The following is an 18,347-nucleotide window of genomic DNA, read 5'->3' on the forward strand; positions in this document are numbered from 1 at the left end:
TTTCTACTATCCCTCTGATAACATAAGCATCACCATTAAAACTGGTAATAAAAGCCTGATGGTATCCCTTATCATCAATCCCAGGATATGATCTTCCCCCATTTAATTCTATATCCTTCCCCTAAATAGGGGAATATTTGTCTATCCTACATTCCCTCACTTCATCTTTTACCTTTGATATCAGCTCCAATTTGTAACCCCTCTCCTGGAACATTCCTCCAATATCCCACATTCTCTTTCAAAATCATCATCCTCAGAGGTCATTTGGCTGGTTCTGACAAATTGCCCTTTTATAATCCCTTTCTTTTGAAAGAAGCGGTGAGCACTGGAAAAAAAAAAACAAATGTAGGAATTGTAGAAAGTCTCCTTTCTATAAATGATGAACTTAAAATGTCCCTCCAATTTGTGTATAGATACATCCAAGTAATCCATACGGTCATACATGATCTTATAGGTAAACTTTAAAAAATTTACTAGTGATGGATATATATAGGCAATAAATTCTCACAGTTTATCCAAACTCTCCACCCACAGGAGACAGATATCCAGATATCTCCTACACATCTTCCAACAAGGGGCATATTGGGAATGAATAACATATTTCTGTTCTCAAATAGATAAAATAATATTTGCATAAGTGGGGGCACAACTGGCCTCCATAGCAACACTTTTAACTTGTTGGAAGAATTCCCCTTCAAAATACAAGAAATAGTTTTTTTAATACTAACTCAGTCAACTCGAGACACATAAGCATCATTACCAGAAAATCCATCATTCATTCTAAGGGCTTCTTCCAACCATTGAATCCCTATGTCATGTGGTTTAACTGAAAATTAATCTACCATGTCTATGGTAATAAAAATCAAATCCTTAGGAAAAAAAATCCAATTTAACATTTTTGACGAACTCCCAGGAGTCCTTCAAAATATTTCCTGCTCCCAGCCAAATCTTTTTTAGTTTACAGTGTAAATATTTAGCCAAGGGGGCAGTTGTTGAACCCTCTGCTGCTACAATTGGCCTAAGGGGAGGGTCACCAGGATTTTTGTGTACCTTGGGAATTCTGAATATGGAAGGTACTCTATGTTTGTCATTTTGTAAGTAAGAGTAGGTTTCATAATATATTGCCCCTTCATCAAATAATTCCTTTAATGCCAAATCAATTTTCCTGTAGGCAGTTTTTATTTCATTAATCGAAAGCCTACTATATTTGGGATCATCCTGAAGTATTTTGTCATTTTAGCCTCATAAAGAATTTTGTCCATCCCACTGGGGCATTGTAAACAAACTCATGGCATTAGGCATAAACCCATATGTAATTCACAATAGCCAGCTGACTTACAGGCTTGACCTAGGAAGTTAGGATTGGATAGATCACCTATATAAAGAGGCTGGTTGCCAGTGACAACCCTCAGGGCTCTGTTCTTGGTCATCTCCTCTTTGGTATCTATTTTTCTGGAGTTAAGGTTAATTTAAAGGGCCTTTGCCTTACCAAATCTGTAGATGATTGCAAGCTAGGAGCAATCATAGAACCCTCCCCCCCCAAGATATTAATCATCTTAGTGGAAGGTCTAACAAAGCCATGGCTTAAATAGTACCTTGTCAGAAGTTGACCACCCAGGGAAACTGCCTTATTGATAAAACACCCATAAAAGTAGTCAATGTAGTCTACCAACATGTGTCTAAGGCTGTAAGAAAATTGTTCTGTGTCACTCAACCTATAAGTAAGGGCGTGGCATCTAGGTCCAGGGAAATCATTATGCCATCCTCATGCACATCGGAGTATAATGTCCCTTTCTGTGTGTACCTGACTAGTCACTGGAATGTCCACAGAGGCTCTTCATAAAAAGAATGAATGCAGGGTATAAACACAATACCCTATGCAGATTGCCTCAAAGACCTATCCTAATAGTCTTTCTTACAGACTGCTGAGAGGGGATTTATACTTGGTATAACAAGCATTCTCAGACCCCACTCTGGAAATGGTACCAAAACTACTAGAGCTAAGGATTTAAACTTTGCTTGTGACTTAAGTAGGACATGTTGGACAGACCGATATGTACTTCAGAGAATCCCCATTCTTTGGAATAGGCTTCCCTTCCATGTGAAGCACAGCCCTTCCCTAACCATATTCTAGCGTAACCTGGATCAGTGAGTGGGCAATTGGAAAGTCACCCCTGGTCTGACACCTATGTCTCTGATGGACACCAGCAACCATTTAATCATGCCCTAATTAAAATACACCTTTTAAAATAACATCTAAGGTACAATAACTTGTAGGATACATTTGCATTGCATAGTTATGCTTATAAAGGCCCCAGTAATCATTAACCTAGTATATACCTATGAAAGCCTTTCAAAACTGCTTTGTTAATTGTTCGTTAGGATTTAATTCACAGCCTTCTTTGTGTAATACTTTCATAGTTTGGTTATACTGTGTTAAGGTTGAAGATTATTAATATGCAAATTCTACATTTCCAGAGTGCATATTGCTTCCAAACCAAGAGTCTAGTGACTCCTTAAATATAGCAAGTGTGGTATAGCTTTTTATATTTAGAGGTAACCCATTCCAAGATCTCACTAATGACTGTTTTACAAATTTGGGCCTAGTAGCAGATTTGCATTTTGAAATCAGGAATGTTAAATCTTTTCCTCTTGATGACTTACTATATGGTTAAATTTTTTATGTTTATTAATAACCTAGATTCTTCATCATGTTATGCATGAATAACATAGATTCTTCATCATGCATTTCATGATATGCCATACATAACCTTCCACATAATGATAAATTATGGAATATTACTTCAGTAATACAGTCGGTGAACTTCCTTTGAATATCTTCCAGTAATGGTAGATCTTCTTTGAAATATGAACAGAATAGAAGAGTTGTTGTCAATAATTGTTCTTACATAGGTCATAAATAACTTAACTAGAACCTTCACTGATCTAGTGCCAATGTATTTTATTAGCAGACCCATAACTTGCATTGCCTATAAACTAACTGTACAAGCATTATTTGTAAAGTTCAGATTATATGTCATGCAGCTACCCGAGTCATTACACTCAAAAAATCTCATTAATAATATTTATACCAAAGTTGAATTTGTGTACAGACTTGGATGAAACGAAGTACAAAACATCTCTCTTTTCAGCATTTATATATAAATCATTATCTTTAAGCCATTTTATATCTTCAGGGCATATAAATTGAATTTAATATAGTCAGGCACACTAGTTAAAAAAGCATCTATTTTAATGTCATCTGCATAACTGAACACCCAGTACATGTTGTTGTTATGTAAAAAAAGAATATACAAAACTAAACATTAATGGGTCCTTTACAGACCCCTTGGGGACATCAGAACTGTTTTCTAACCAATTGGAAAACTGACCATACAATTTAACATGCTACGTCATCATATTGAACCAGCCCTTTATTCACTTCAATAATTTATGGATTAACTTTCTTTTTGATCAAGGAATTGATCATTATAGTATGTTGGATACTGTCCAAGGATTTTGATAAGTCTAATTTGACCACTTCAGCACTGATGCCATTCTTCAAGTATCTGTTTACCATTACCAGAAAATTGGACAAGATTAGTGAATGAAGAATGTTTACTCAAAACACAATGTTGGTTAATATTGATTGAATTCATCGCCTTTCATATATAAAAGCTGATAAGCACTTTTTGAAACATCTAGTTAATGTTGATGTTACACAAATGAAATGATAACATGTGATGACATTGTAGGATACATTTTTGTATATGGTTACATAATTTGCAAGCTTACAGCTATCAGGAATAACAGTGCTTTTTAGCAGTATATTAAATAATGTATATCGTATTATTTATCTGTTGTTAGATAGATAATGTTTGCCCATAAAGTATTTAAAATGCCCTAAACAGATCAAGTTCATCATCATTACAAAATCCATAATACGTTTATTATATAACAAAGCATTTGAGTATTGATATGTACTATGATCTTTTATGTAATATGTGAAGCATCTAGGTATTAAATCTGTTATTTTTAATCTTAGAGCTTTGTAAACATTTCTTCAATTATGAGCCATACAGTTCATATAGAGAAATATCAAAAGATAAAGATTCAACAGTTGAGGTTTTCTTGTATGATACAAACATAATAAAAATTATTCAGAATTTCTACTAGTTCATTACTATTACTAATCAGGGCACCCAGTTGAGAAATTTGACCAACTCTTTTGGTGATTGTTTACACTGTTTACATAGCTATAAAACTTCATGTGGTCTATACACTTTATCAATGAGTCTTCATATGCAGTCTTAGTTTTAATTACACTCTTTAACTCTCTCTCTTCCTGGGGACTGGTGATCACCAGGTAGCCTATTAACTGCTTCGTAGTTGCCAGTTTGGAATTTGTGTTTATATTTTGCTCCTGGTGAGAGAAGGAGCAGAGTGTATGGATTCCTGAATCCTTCTGGTTGGGAAGTGCATGTCTGTGCTTGACCTTACTGATTGGTTTGTCTGGTTGCTATTCAAGGCATCTACCAGGAAAAAGGTTATAAAATGCCTACAGACCCTTACATCATCTGGGACAAGACTGTGGATCACCAAACAGGCTGTAGCCTGCTTCTCTTCTTGGTATTGGTGCTACTGTTTTACTTCTGGTGAGAGAAGAAGCAAAGGAGCATTATATCCCAGCAGAATGAAGCTGTGGTGAGACCAGCAGTAGTAGTAGCCAGGCAATATCCATTCAGGTGACTCCCCTCTTTTTATCATTCTTGACAAGCTAATTCTTTTTTTTTCATTAAGTACTACTTGATTTGCTTCCAACTTCAGAATATCTGACTAAATAATTTATCTATAAATCATCAGGCTCTACTTATTAGTTTCCTTTCAAGTATTTGTCAGTGCCATGTATAGTCACAGACACACTGAGTTGGCATTTGTCCTGTAAAAGCATAATTGAAATTTCACCAATACCCAGTTGCACATAGGACAACTAGTTTGCAGTGACAAGCACTGCCCCCAGAGTTGCAAACTGGATACTCCTGACATTACTTTATATTCTCCCTCCAACTGTCTAATCAATAAGAAAGGGTCTGTTGCCATGGATATGAACTTTCCCACTAGCTCTGTTACCAGATTGGTGGATATGGGCATTCTGTGGCAATGCAGAAATTGCTTCATGTTTACTGACAACCAGTTAATTCTCAAACATACAATGCACAAAAAAAAAATACAATGCTACTGGAGGGAAAGCTCTCACATAAAAGCACTCCTAATGCCGATAAGGTTGTCAGTAGTACACACGTTGCACCCATCACACACAATTCAAAGCAGACACATAGACCCACATATGCTGAGGCAGTTAAATGTAACCTTCCTAAACCACAAAGACAACTTAGATGAAGTACACATAACAAACACCCTCAGCAACCCCGAATGCACTCTTTCAAAACAACACCTGTGTCAACACATATAGCCATATCTCATGGAGCCTCAACTTCTAATGCCATAAGGCAAGTCACAACAGAATCCAACCACAACAGAATCCAACATTCTAGTCATTGGTGACTCCATTGTGAGACACAGTGACGTCCATTTTAGTAGGCTGAGTAAAGAGAAAGTCATGGTTTATTCCTTATCATGGGCTAAGATCCACCACATTATGCATGCACTCAGGTCATTGGACCACAATTACCAGTATGACTCAGTCATAGTCCACGTGGGTATAAATGATCTGAGATGTGCCTCCCTAGACTATATAAAGAGAGACATCATGGAGCTCTTGGAATATGTGTCCACGGGTGGTATGTGTCTAGCATTGAGCAGCATCTTACCTTCTCCATGGATGATGTCACAATATGAAAAAAAGATGACTGACTTTAATAACTGGCTTAATTTCTGGTATCATTCTAAGGGGGTGAAATATTTGTCAGCATGGAAGGAGATGGTCAACAGACCCTGCAGCTTTGACAGGGATGGTCTGCACCTCTCCCCTCTAGGCTTTTAACTATTAGCTAAAACATTGTCCTCCCATATAGTGCCTTTTTTAGGCAATGCCAAACTGAAAGTACTTCTGACACAGCAAATCAAAACCAAGAAAATCTAAAGGTGTCACTGCTCAGTGCTCAGAGTCTAAATAAAAAACTCCACTCCCTAGAAGCTCTCTTCACCCTAGAGAATGTTGATGTCTGTGTGGTCACTGAGACATGGTTTAAAGCTGCAGAGAGCATACCAACAGTACAAGGTTATAATGGCTTCCACGCTTTTAGACAAGCTACTACACAGGCAGGGACTAAAGATGGAGGTGTCTCAAGTTACATCAAAAATAAACACACTTCAAGGATGGTCAAACAGGACCATGCACTTGAGCTTCTCCACATTCAAATCACCATAGGAAAAATGCAATACTACTTCCTTGCAATGACCCAGAAAACTCATATCATTTATTTAAACTTACTTGAAACACTCACCATCCAACCCAATACCATATTTATGGGTGACTTTAATATCCCCACTATTAACTAGGAATCATATATGACACCAAACGTACAGGCACATTGATTCCTGTATTTTGTAAACACAAACTCCTTGGAACAGATTGTCAATACACCAACAAGGGGTGCAAGTGTATTGGATCTAATCCTCACTAATATGGGAGAGTGCTGCACACCCCCTAGTGTAATGTCTTTTCTGGTAAAGTCAGATCACAAAATGGTCTCCTTTAATGTAAAAATAAAACCTGGAACCCCAGCTAACCCTAGAATGTTCAAGAACTACTTTAAGGCTAACTTCCTACTGTTAAATGATAACCTGGCAAAGTTTTAAGCCTCATAAATCCTCAGAACTCTTCTGCCTATCTGGAACTGTTCACAGAAACCCTATTCAAGCATGTTAATAGATGCCTAGAGGCAGCTGTACCCAACAGAAGAGAAGAAATACAGAACTAACTCAAAAAACAAGCCACCCTGGTAGAATCAAAGCATTAATATGCTGTATAACAGAAGTAAGAAAATCATGGAAAAATTAGGAGGTGCAGCACCCTGTAGGATAAAAGTACTCTCATCAAACTAAACAAACAACTCAAAGTACAAATAAAGTCTACCAAAGCCACATTTGAGGTAAATTTGGCCTCCCAGGCCAAGGACAACCGCAAGGTATTCTTTAGCTATGTCTGCAACCGTCAAAGGCAATACACAATTCTGTGCAGAGCTAATTCTAAGTGGAGCCACGTATACTGAGGCAGAAGATATAGCAAACCTACTAACCAGCAAATTCAGCTCCAGCTTTACCCCTCTCTCCCCATCAACCTTCCCTCAGGAAATACTATCAAATATAACTCCCCCTGCTACCATTAGGAAACAGGTCCTTCATGCTCTCTCTAAACCCAAGAACATTGCATCTATGGGCTCAGATAATATCTCAGGATGTCTTCTAAATAGCACGAAACATTATCTATGAGGCTGTCTGGAATTGCTACTTAACTGTAGCCTCCAAACAGGCTTTGTGCCTCATGAATGGAGAACAGCAACAGTTATTCCTCTGCACAAAGGTGGGCCATCTACAAATCCTGGAAACTACAGACCCATAAGTCTCACTTGTCTCATATGCAAAATCATGGAAAGAATTATCATGGAAATGATCAATAATGACATAGGATACCTCCAGACACTGGACCCAATCCAATTTGGTTTCATCAAGGGCAGGTCATGCCTACTCAACTTCGTGGACTTCTTTGAGAAGGTCACCAAAGCAATGGATGAAGGCCTACTTTGACCTGGCCAAGGCATTTGACACAATCCCACACTTGGGTATTGTTGACAAACTTAAGAGGTTAGATACAATCTCATATGTCACCAGTGGATAGCCAGCTGACTCACAGACTGGACCCAAGAAGTTAGAAATGGGGGAGTCCACCTCTATAAGGGGGCCAGACACAAGTGGACTCCCTCAAGGAGCGATCCTGGGACTGCTCCTTTTTTAGCATTTACATCTCTGAAGTCAAGGCCAATGTAAATGGCCTCTGGATGACTAAAGTTGCAGATGATTGCAAATTAGGAGTTGTCATTGAATCATCCATGGACACAAAATTTCTCCAGGAAGGGCTGACACAAACAAACAAATGGTGCCAGAGCCATGGACTAAAACTAAATGCCAAAAAATGCATAATAGTATCCACCCCTGGAAACTATCATATTGACAACGCACCCCTTAAAGTTGACCCAGTAGCCAGAGACTAGGATACACACGTAGGCAGTAACCTGGCCTTTCACCATCATGTGTCTACAGTAGTGAGGAAATAATGCTATCTTATGCAACTTATAAACAAAGGTATGGCATCTAGGTCCAAAGCAGTCATTGTTCCACTGTATTCAGCATTCATCAGACATATCATTGAGTACAATGCCCCATTTGATATGTACCTAACCAGGCATATCCAACAACTGGAACATCCACAGAGGTTCCTCACTAAGAGAATAGAAGGTGTGAGTAACATGTCCTGTGCAGACTGCCTCAAGGACCTATCCCTGCATTCTGTCTCGTACAGGCTGTTGAGGGAAGATCTATGCCTGACATACAGAGCATTGTCAGACCCCATCCTGATAGACCTTCTGCGCATCCACAAAAAAACAGCACCAGAATTACCCATTATAAAGATTTAAACCTTGTCTGTAATAAAAATAGGACCTGCTGGAGACAGACAGGTATGTATTGCAGAGATTACTCCTTTTCTGGAGCAGGATCCCCATCTATGTGAAGCAGAGTTCCTCCCTAACCCAATTCAAGTGTAACTTGGACAACTGGATGGGGAACAGGAAATTCATCCCTGGTTTGGCACCTATATCTCTAATGGACAATGGCAGCCTGTAAATGGTTCATCTCTCCGTCCCCTGCTTGCAAATGTTTCACCTCCCAAGCTCCTGCCTACACTTATCAAGGGTACCAAAACTTGTCAGAGATTTGGGAAGCATGGCTAGGCCCCTGTGGTTGTTAGCCTAGTACACACCTATGAACCTATAGTTAGAAATGCCTGAGGGGGCAGAGATGTGCATAATGAATTTTATTTTAAATATCTGTTTCTAATAAATTCAGTGGCATCAGTTCTTGATAATGACAACTCATAAAATGCATGCTCTGAACTGCTACTATGTGCACATTTTTTCCAATCTATATTTTAAAAGTTGAAATCACCCTGTATAAACACATTATTCAGGTTCCATTTTTCATTAATAAAAAAAAAAAAAGTTAGTTGATCATTATTCATGTCTGAGCTCATATAACAGCACATTATGTGTAGACTAGCTCCATCAATGCAACCTAGATAATCGGATGGGAGACTGCAAATTTGACCCTGGGTGGCACCCATGTCCTGCATGGACAGGGTAGCCAGTGTTGATCACAAATTTGTTCTGTAAACTACCCAAAAAGAGCACATGGGGATACTTGAGATTAACATGGCAAGGCTTGTAAAGGCTCTAGGGCCACTAGCCTAGTAACCTACTGTGAACCTATGAACCTATGCTGGAAATTCAAGCGCAGTAGATTTGATCTCAGGTGAGTGCCATAATAAATATACATTATTAGGGTTATGAATGTATATGACAACTCCACCCTCCAAGGTCATAGTTCTCAGGCACTCGATTTTTTTAAAACCTGGGGTTTGAAGGACACGACTCTACCAAGCCTCAGTAAAGGCTATAATAGAGTATCTTGAAATGTTTATTAGCCCTGAAAATTCACTAATCCTATACCTTAAACTACAGCATGTATTTTTATTGAATTTTCAGCATGTTTTCTGAAATTAGTAGATTATAGTTTAAAAGCATGTATAAATCTCAGAAAACTAGGACTAGAATGCAATGCATCTTTGTTAGATCAATTTTTACCTATAAAGTCATTCAAGTGCCCTAATCAGATCAATTTCATTGTCATTACAAAATTTATAATACATTTGTTATAAAACAAAGCTTTAAAATTTGGGAAAGGCAGTATCTCACTTAGGCACAAATCCAGTTTATAAGACTTGCATAAGACAAATTTGTTTTAATTTAGTGGAACATTGAGAAAAGAGGGATATGAAGTAAAACATTTATTCCCTACATGACGTATAATGGCATTAAATGACTATTTATTCTTCACTATTTTAATGCATGATGAATATCTTTTAGTTTAGATCCATGTAAGCAGGGTACAGTAATCATTTCCTTCGCAATATTTGAGAGTGACCGAATTGTCTTCATAATCATTGACTCTCCATTAACAAGCATGCCTCTCACTTTAGATGGTGGTATATCATTTGCATTTATCTCAGAACTTAGTAATGAAAAAGTCCATCCAATTTGTCCAATGTTTTCAATTTTCATTCTCTTGCTGTTAATTCAGGAGTGATATATGTGCAAGTATTTTAATTTCTAGTGCTTTACCATTCATGGTCACCAGTGAATACATAAGAATGGGGTGGATTCTAAAGTCAAAATATCCATCAGTTGCATGTAGTTACCTAGGAGGATGTTATATTGTATCAACATGTCTACAAAGTAAGGCAGTTTGACTTGCAATACTGAACATTTGTCATGAGCACACTGTTTACAATTATAATAAACCTTATCAGCCAATATTTGTAAAAGTGTGCCAGATTCGGTACTAGTATTTTTTGTTATGTGTTCTCTTACTTTGTCAGGTATATTTCCTTCTTCGGTGGCTTTCTTGGGACTATGAATTTGTGATTCCAAATCCTTGAGATAACACACTTGTTGCAGATGTTATACTTGTTATTGGAAAATAGATCCTTTTGTAAAGCATTCATGTTGCACTTACAAGAGTAAAATGCAATGCCTTCTTTCATAGAAGAATGGACCTAAGTTTGTGCTAACCTGTCAATTACATTTGGCACCATTTGCCTTAAATATAATTTCAGAAAGTATAATCCATAAGAACATATATAGATAAATAGATAAATGTATAGATAGCTAGCTGTCAGTATGCATTCACATAAACTACTATTTGCAGTAGCACTTAATTATAAAAAGATAGATACAGAAAATATCTATTAACTGTCTTCTATTCATCTGCTGTCTGAAAACCCTCTTCTATTTTCAAACGCAGGAAAACTTTCTTTGTTATTTTAAAGGTAAAAAATAAAACTAGGATTAACAAAGTGATTTTTTTAAAGCAGAGGGAATCAGATTCAGCCAGCTACTCAGTCCACTATCTTTCCGTGGCCTCTCATCACTGCCAGAACACAATTACCTGTCCAAGAAAAAGTATGTAGCAAAAACATGGTTATATCAGCAACAACAAGAAAATATATATACTGGATGTCTCCCTAAACCAAAAGATTCATATATGTTAACATTTATAATGTAATATAAATATTTAGTTAGATTTCAAAAATGACTTATCTCAAAAATACTTTACCTGCAGGTAAGCTCATACCTTTAAATGTAAAAATCCAAACATACCTCTGCTTTTAGATTTATTAATTATATCCTATCAGTCAAAGCAGTCAAACACATTTTTACTCATGTTCCATCATCTGTATCTGTCAGACAATCTTTCTAAGTCCTTATTGGGGAATTTACACCATAGACCACCTTTATTTGTTATATATGAAGAATATTCACTAATTTGTGTTTTCGCTGCTTGATTAGTTTTCCAAGTGTAGTATTTTCCACATGAGCAGACGTCTGAAAAAATTACCCAAGTGGACTGGCAATGGATAATCTCAGTATGATGGCTTGAGCTACAGTGTTCACAATAAAGGTATCTTACAACTATGTATATCCTAATATTAACATAACTTATAACAAAGTTATGAAAGTCTATATAGCCACAAAAGGTTCCTAACCATAATGGCCAAAATTACATTAGCACAAACCCATCTGCTTTCAACTCTACTATATGCCTCTCCAATTTTAATTAATCTTAGGAAAACTGACTTATCTAAGTTAGAAGCATGTTATAATAAAATTGCTAAGTTTGCATCTGACTGCCCATATAGAACACATCATTGTACAGCTTTAAGGATACTAGACTGGCTTGAGGTTTCCAACATTATTCTTTACAACCAGCTCTCTCTAACTCACAAAATTGTAACAAAACCAAACAGAACCCCTGCACTACAAAATCTCATCCTTCCTTACAGTTCCAGCAGATCATTTTGCTCTAGCAATAAGAACTTTCTCACCGTCTCCAAGGCCAACAACACTGCAGGAGAATCTTTATTTTCCAGCTATATATATCGTATATGGAACTCCCTTCCTAACTCCATTCTCTCAGTCTCATCCACTAACCACTTTAAGCCATCACTTAAAGCTTATCTAAAACATAAGTGGCTATGTTCCTGTGCTAACCCCTCATGAATGCTGTGATACATCACAGTATATCCCAGCTATATCTAACTTCATCCCTCGTGTTTAATCCTTTATTCCTATCGACCTGTCTTAACTTTATATTTTGACATAAGTCATAATTTACAAATAGCACTAGCTATGTTGAAAGCCTATGTTTTGTTGTCAAAATGGACAAATTTGTATTTTCTTATGTATACTACATTTTGTTTACTATATACTTTATTGATTATTGTAATGTGTACATTACAATTTACTGTTACTCATGGAGCTTTTCTCACCGGGCCTCCACTGAAAAAGGTCCTGTGTCCAGTCAGACTTTCCTGGTAAACATATGTTAAATAAATAAATAAAGTGATAATGTTAAAACCCATGGTTAAAACCCCATATAAAAGACTCTGAAATAATTCCACCAAACTATTCTATCATTAGAAAAGACAGGTCCCACAAAAAAAGGGGGAGGAGTAGCTCTCCTATGTTCATCCTCCTTGTCAGTTACTCCCTATAACAAACCTACTCCTCAATTTAATAATGCTGAACTACTCTTAACACTACTTCAAGTTAACAAACACAAGCACATATGTATAGCTTCCCTCTACATCCCCCCAGGGGATAATATTTCCACACTTGAAGACATCCTCTCCTGGCTCTCCAATAATATTAGCAATGAAACAATTATCTTAGGAGACATGAATATTAATTGGGCCTCCATTTAGTCTCCTACAAACCCACTTAACATCAACCTCTACAATTTTTCACAGCTATTCAACTCTATAACACTCCCCTCAAAAAACCTCTCCAGTGGCAGTATTCTGGACTGGATTTTAGTCTCTCATCCCCATTATTTCTCTGACAGTGGTACTCTTCCCGACCCTCTTAGTGACCACATACCCATCTTCATGCATCGACTCCCCTTACTCCTACATCGCACCCATAATTATATTACTGTCCGCAACCAAAAACCTTAAACCCATCAACCTTTTCTAACTCTCTAAAAGCAATAAACTGGAACGGTCTAAAAACATTACCTCTAGATAACGCAGTTGCCCACTTCAACTCAACATTCTTAAAGCTGCTAGACTTCCATGCTCCCTTCAGGACAAAGAGAATAAAAATTAAAACTGCCCCTTGGCTTACCAAAAACACACTAGCAACCATGCTTCACAGAGATAAAGTCTGGGCACACTACCAGAAAAACAGGACCCCCCTCATCCATAATGAATATAAAACACTTAGAAATAAAGTAAAAAAACTCATCATCTCTGATCAACAAAATTACTTCACCATACTCCAAAACAATATCAAAACAAATCCTCAGAAATTCTGGAATGGTATCTCTACTCTACTTAACCCCAGCAAACCAGACACCCCCACCCCAGACCCTAATGCCCCTAATACAGACTTAGCTACCCAATTTAACTCTTTTTTCATTGAATCTATTTCCAAATTAACCTCTTCATTCTCTAACAACACCACATTCTCCAATTCACCCTCATCCTCCCCTACCAACACTTCACCCTGCACTGCTACCACTCCCTCACTCTCATCCACTAGCTCTCTACCCTCCACCTCTTCTCCTACTCTCATTTCCTCCTCATCTTCTTCACCCCCTAACACCCCCCTCCACTCTCCCCACTATTCTCATTAAAACCTATACCCACTTCCACTATAAAAAACTCCTCCTGAAACTGAAGCCATGCACTAAAGCTCCGGATAACATCCCTTCTTACCTTCTTAGCATAGCTGCTGAAGCAATTGCCTACCCCATTAGCATTCTTATCAACCACTCTATCCAAGAAAGCATAGTTCCCCAAATCTGGAAAAAGGCCTTTATCATACCTTTACATAAAGGTGGCAACAATAACAATGTTACTAATTTCCGCCCAATCGCTATCTTGTCTCCCATCTCTAAACTCCTAGAAAAGTTTATCCAACTTCAACTCCTACCACATCTCTTAGATAATCACCTACTAACTCCCACACAACATGGATTCAGACCAAGTCACAGCACTATGACAGCCCTCCTCTCCTTCCTTGAAACTGTTAACAAAGCCCGGGACCCCGGTCTTATTGTTTCTACCCTACTACTTGACCTCTCTAAGGCCTTTGATACTATCTCACACAGCCTGCTTTTAACTAAACTCTCAAAACTTAACCTATCTCCTTCTTCTTTGAACTGGTTCTCCAGCTATTTATCCAACAGATATCAAGCAGTAAAATGGAAAAAGGCCACCTCCTCATTTCTAAATACCCCAACCGGAGTTCCCCAAGGCTCCATATTGGGTCCCCTCCTCTTTAACATATTTATAAATGATTTCCGCAACTCTATCCCTTTCTCAAACATCATCCAATATGCAGATGATTCAACTATAATCTTCTCTGCACATCTATCCCTACACTCCTAAAGCTTACTCAAGATGCTTTTTCAACCACTGAGCAATGGATGAAAAGAAATCACCTAGTACTCAATGCCTCTAAAACCAAATTAATGATTTTCACCCCTCTAAAGTCACCTCTTTCAATATAAGCACATTCTCTATTACTAGTCAAAATAACACACCTCTGGAATTGGTGTCAGAGACCAAATTAATTGGGGTCCAAATTGATAACCAACTCAAATTCAACTCCCATTTACAACTAAATATAAAAAAAACCCATCAAAAACTTGGTATGCTCTATCGGCAAAATCACTACCTTACACCTGCCACTAAAATCACTCTCTCTACTTCCTTTCTTATCCCCTACCTTTTCTATGGAGCTCCACTTCTAACTAATCTACAGTCCTCTCTGAAAACACAACTTTCTTCTTGCTACAACAAAATCGCCAAGTTCGCTACCAGCCATAAGTCCTCCACCTACCACTGTTCCTCTCTCCAACAACTAAAATGGCTAGAGCAACCCAAGCATCTCACCTGTACTCAACAAACTCTTGCACACAAGCTCATTTTCAACCCCTCCCTCTGTCCCTCCCTGTCTTCTGCCTTTAAAATGCACCTACCTGATAGAGTATTAAGGTCTAACAACCAAAATCTATTAGAAGTGTACAAACCAACTCGTCCCCCAGGCAAAAATCTTCTATCATATGGTCTAGCACGCCTCTGGAACTCACTACCACCATCTATTCGTATCACCTCTAACCATTTTATTTACAAAAAATCCCTTCATTCACATCTAGTATCCCAGTGGGAATGCTCTTGCTCCCACCCCACATAACTAACACTGGCAACTTCCATCTCCCTTTCCTTCTCCTGATTACACCTGCAATTTCCTTTTATCATTTCTCCTAACTCGTACATTCTTATTATTATTATTGTACCTGCAAGAATACACTACGCTGTACCTCTTAAGTGTATGATTCCTGATATGTAATTGACTTCTCATTATTTACTTTGCTACATTCCTTCTTTAGTCTGTATCATCTGTAAGTTTCATCACTAGTTTGTATTATTTGTAAAGTTTGCTGTATTATTTGTATTTTTTGCTTGAATCTTTACAATTGTATAACTATCATATAACCTACTGTAACATCGATTGTTTGGAGCTTTTCTCCCCAGGACTCCATTGAAAACGGGTTAATTTTGGCCCAATGGACTATCCTGGTAAACCAACTGCAAATAAATAAATAAAATAAATAATGTACTAATGATTAATCAATAATTTTGCCATTTCTATATAAAGTATCAGCCTTGGAACCTGATGAACATTTTTATTAATTATTAAGGCACTTTCTAATAATTCCTAGTCTGTCATTGTACATAAGTATCAAAGCTAATTTTATCTTTCTGAATATTCACTTTCTCTTTTCCTTTATTTTGGATTTTTCTTAAATCTCTTCTCCCCAAGACTTTTTCCATTTCTAAAAGTGGAGAGAATAATTATTCAGGTCCCTTTTTGCAAACAAGTTGTCTTTACTCATAATAATTCAGATTTAGGATTATCATGTGCCACATGCAAAACATACCAGCTATATGTTTTCAGAAGAATGTTTGTTATTTATCTATGTAAACTAGTTATTACAGTACCAACAGAATGAACTTTCATTTAAATATCTAGATATGCCATATGAACTGACTAATCTGTGCTCCAAATGACAAATCTATATAACATGAACTAATACGTTTGAAGAATGGACAGCATTATTCAAAACTATCTGTCCAGAAGATTAATACATTATGTATCAATTATTCTGAAAATCCAATAAAAAGACTTATTAGCTTCTTTACTGTGAAAATGTTTCTTTTCTCACCAACCTATCAGTAAATTTGTGTAAGAGGTAGCCATTTTGGGTCTCATTTCTCATGGCAGTGCATCTAATTTGTGATACAGCTTCCCTTAAGCTATACATTTTTTTTTTCAAAATTCAGTGTGTCTAACAAAAATCATTTTCATCATCTGTATTTAGGTTTGTGTTCATTGAACAGTATTTAGTAGTCCTCTGTCCTGCAGTATACTCAGAATAAGTTTACAGGGACAGGGTGACCATATCTAGTGCAGCAAGATACCTTTCTACGTTATTAAGAATATCAGCTTTGATTTGTAACAATCTGTAGTGTCTATTTTTCTTACTGTAACTTCCATTAAGAAAGACCTCTATTTTGTACTAAATTGTATTGACATCTCATACAAATTATCACTATCAAAAATAATTTATATGCCTTGCAGACAGTATAATAATGTGCATAGTTATTGTAAAAAATATATTTAGATGGAGTTACAGGGAATTTCACTATCAAATTATTACATGGAAAGTTATGCTTTGATAATAGGCATTTTTCAAAAAAAAAAGTTTTAACCTGCTTTCTGAGCAACTCTGTCATTGAATACTCAATGTTCCTGAGAACATTTCATTATTAATCGTTCTATGATGTGTTCAAAGATACCAAACTAGAATGTAACTACATTTGGCAGCTTTGTTAATTACTTTAGATACATCACTGTTGAAGGAATATAATACATTATTCCTCTGTATTTAAATAATCACGTTTAACATTGTACAATGCATTTATCATGTTATTCCAGTTCAACTCTACTTAATTCAGTAATAATAGTTATGACATGGATGGAGGTATTAGGAATTTGCTTTCAAAGTGGCAGTCAAAAGGCTTGGGCCATAGAATTATAGCTAATAGACTCCGACATAATGATGGAAGCAGGCATTTGGTGGATATAGCATTTTTAAAAGAAAAATACAAATATTGCAGTCACCATACATGTAAATACACTAAAAATGAATACTATTTGTTTTACATCTTAATATTAGATGATTATATTGGTTTAATGACTTTAGTGACTGCAATACTCTGCATGTGGTGCATGATATAGACTGTGTAGCCACTCTTTTTATGTAATAAAAACAGAAACATATTGTGATTGATGTACACACATTAGGGGAAATTAATAATAGAAGTGGTGTTACTTCATTGATTAAACATCATAAAGCTGTGCAAGTAATAGACGGAGAAGAGAGTTGTTCTGTTGGTGATAGCAGTGTGGTTCTGTCAGATGAACAGAAGACTGTTAAAAAGTGAGTGGATAGTCCAAATAGTCAGCATGTAGCTGACTTTAAACTTCAGGATTTTGAAGAAGTTGCTGAAACTGAAATTGCTTCTGGAGATTTGCCTATTGAAAACTGGTTAGTTTATTGAACAAAGGTGATACTTGAGAAGAGTCTAGGATTTCACAGTCAGTTATGATGGAACAGGTTTTCAGAATGGCAGAAAGGAAATAAGTCGTGCGTTGGATGGACATACGGTTACAGGTGGGATGCAATCTAAAAAATCGTATGTTGATGCAGTTGGAAGAACAAAAAGTATTTTAAACTTTATTAAAAAGAAAAAAAAGATGTGTTTTTCAGGTAAGAAAGAAGAAATAATGGAAAGATATTGTATGTGGAATAATTTATCGTTACCATTGGGTATTGAAACAAAATACATTAAAGCCTTAATTAATTTGGGGAAAGACACATTTTATGACTTAACATTTGAATAAAATTTTTGTTTAATT

The sequence above is a fragment of the Protopterus annectens genome, chromosome 10.part0 (genome assembly GCF_019279795.1).
Source record: "Protopterus annectens isolate FY-2018-M chromosome 10.part0, PAN1.0, whole genome shotgun sequence".
NCBI lineage: Eukaryota > Metazoa > Chordata > Ceratodontiformes > Protopteridae > Protopterus > Protopterus annectens.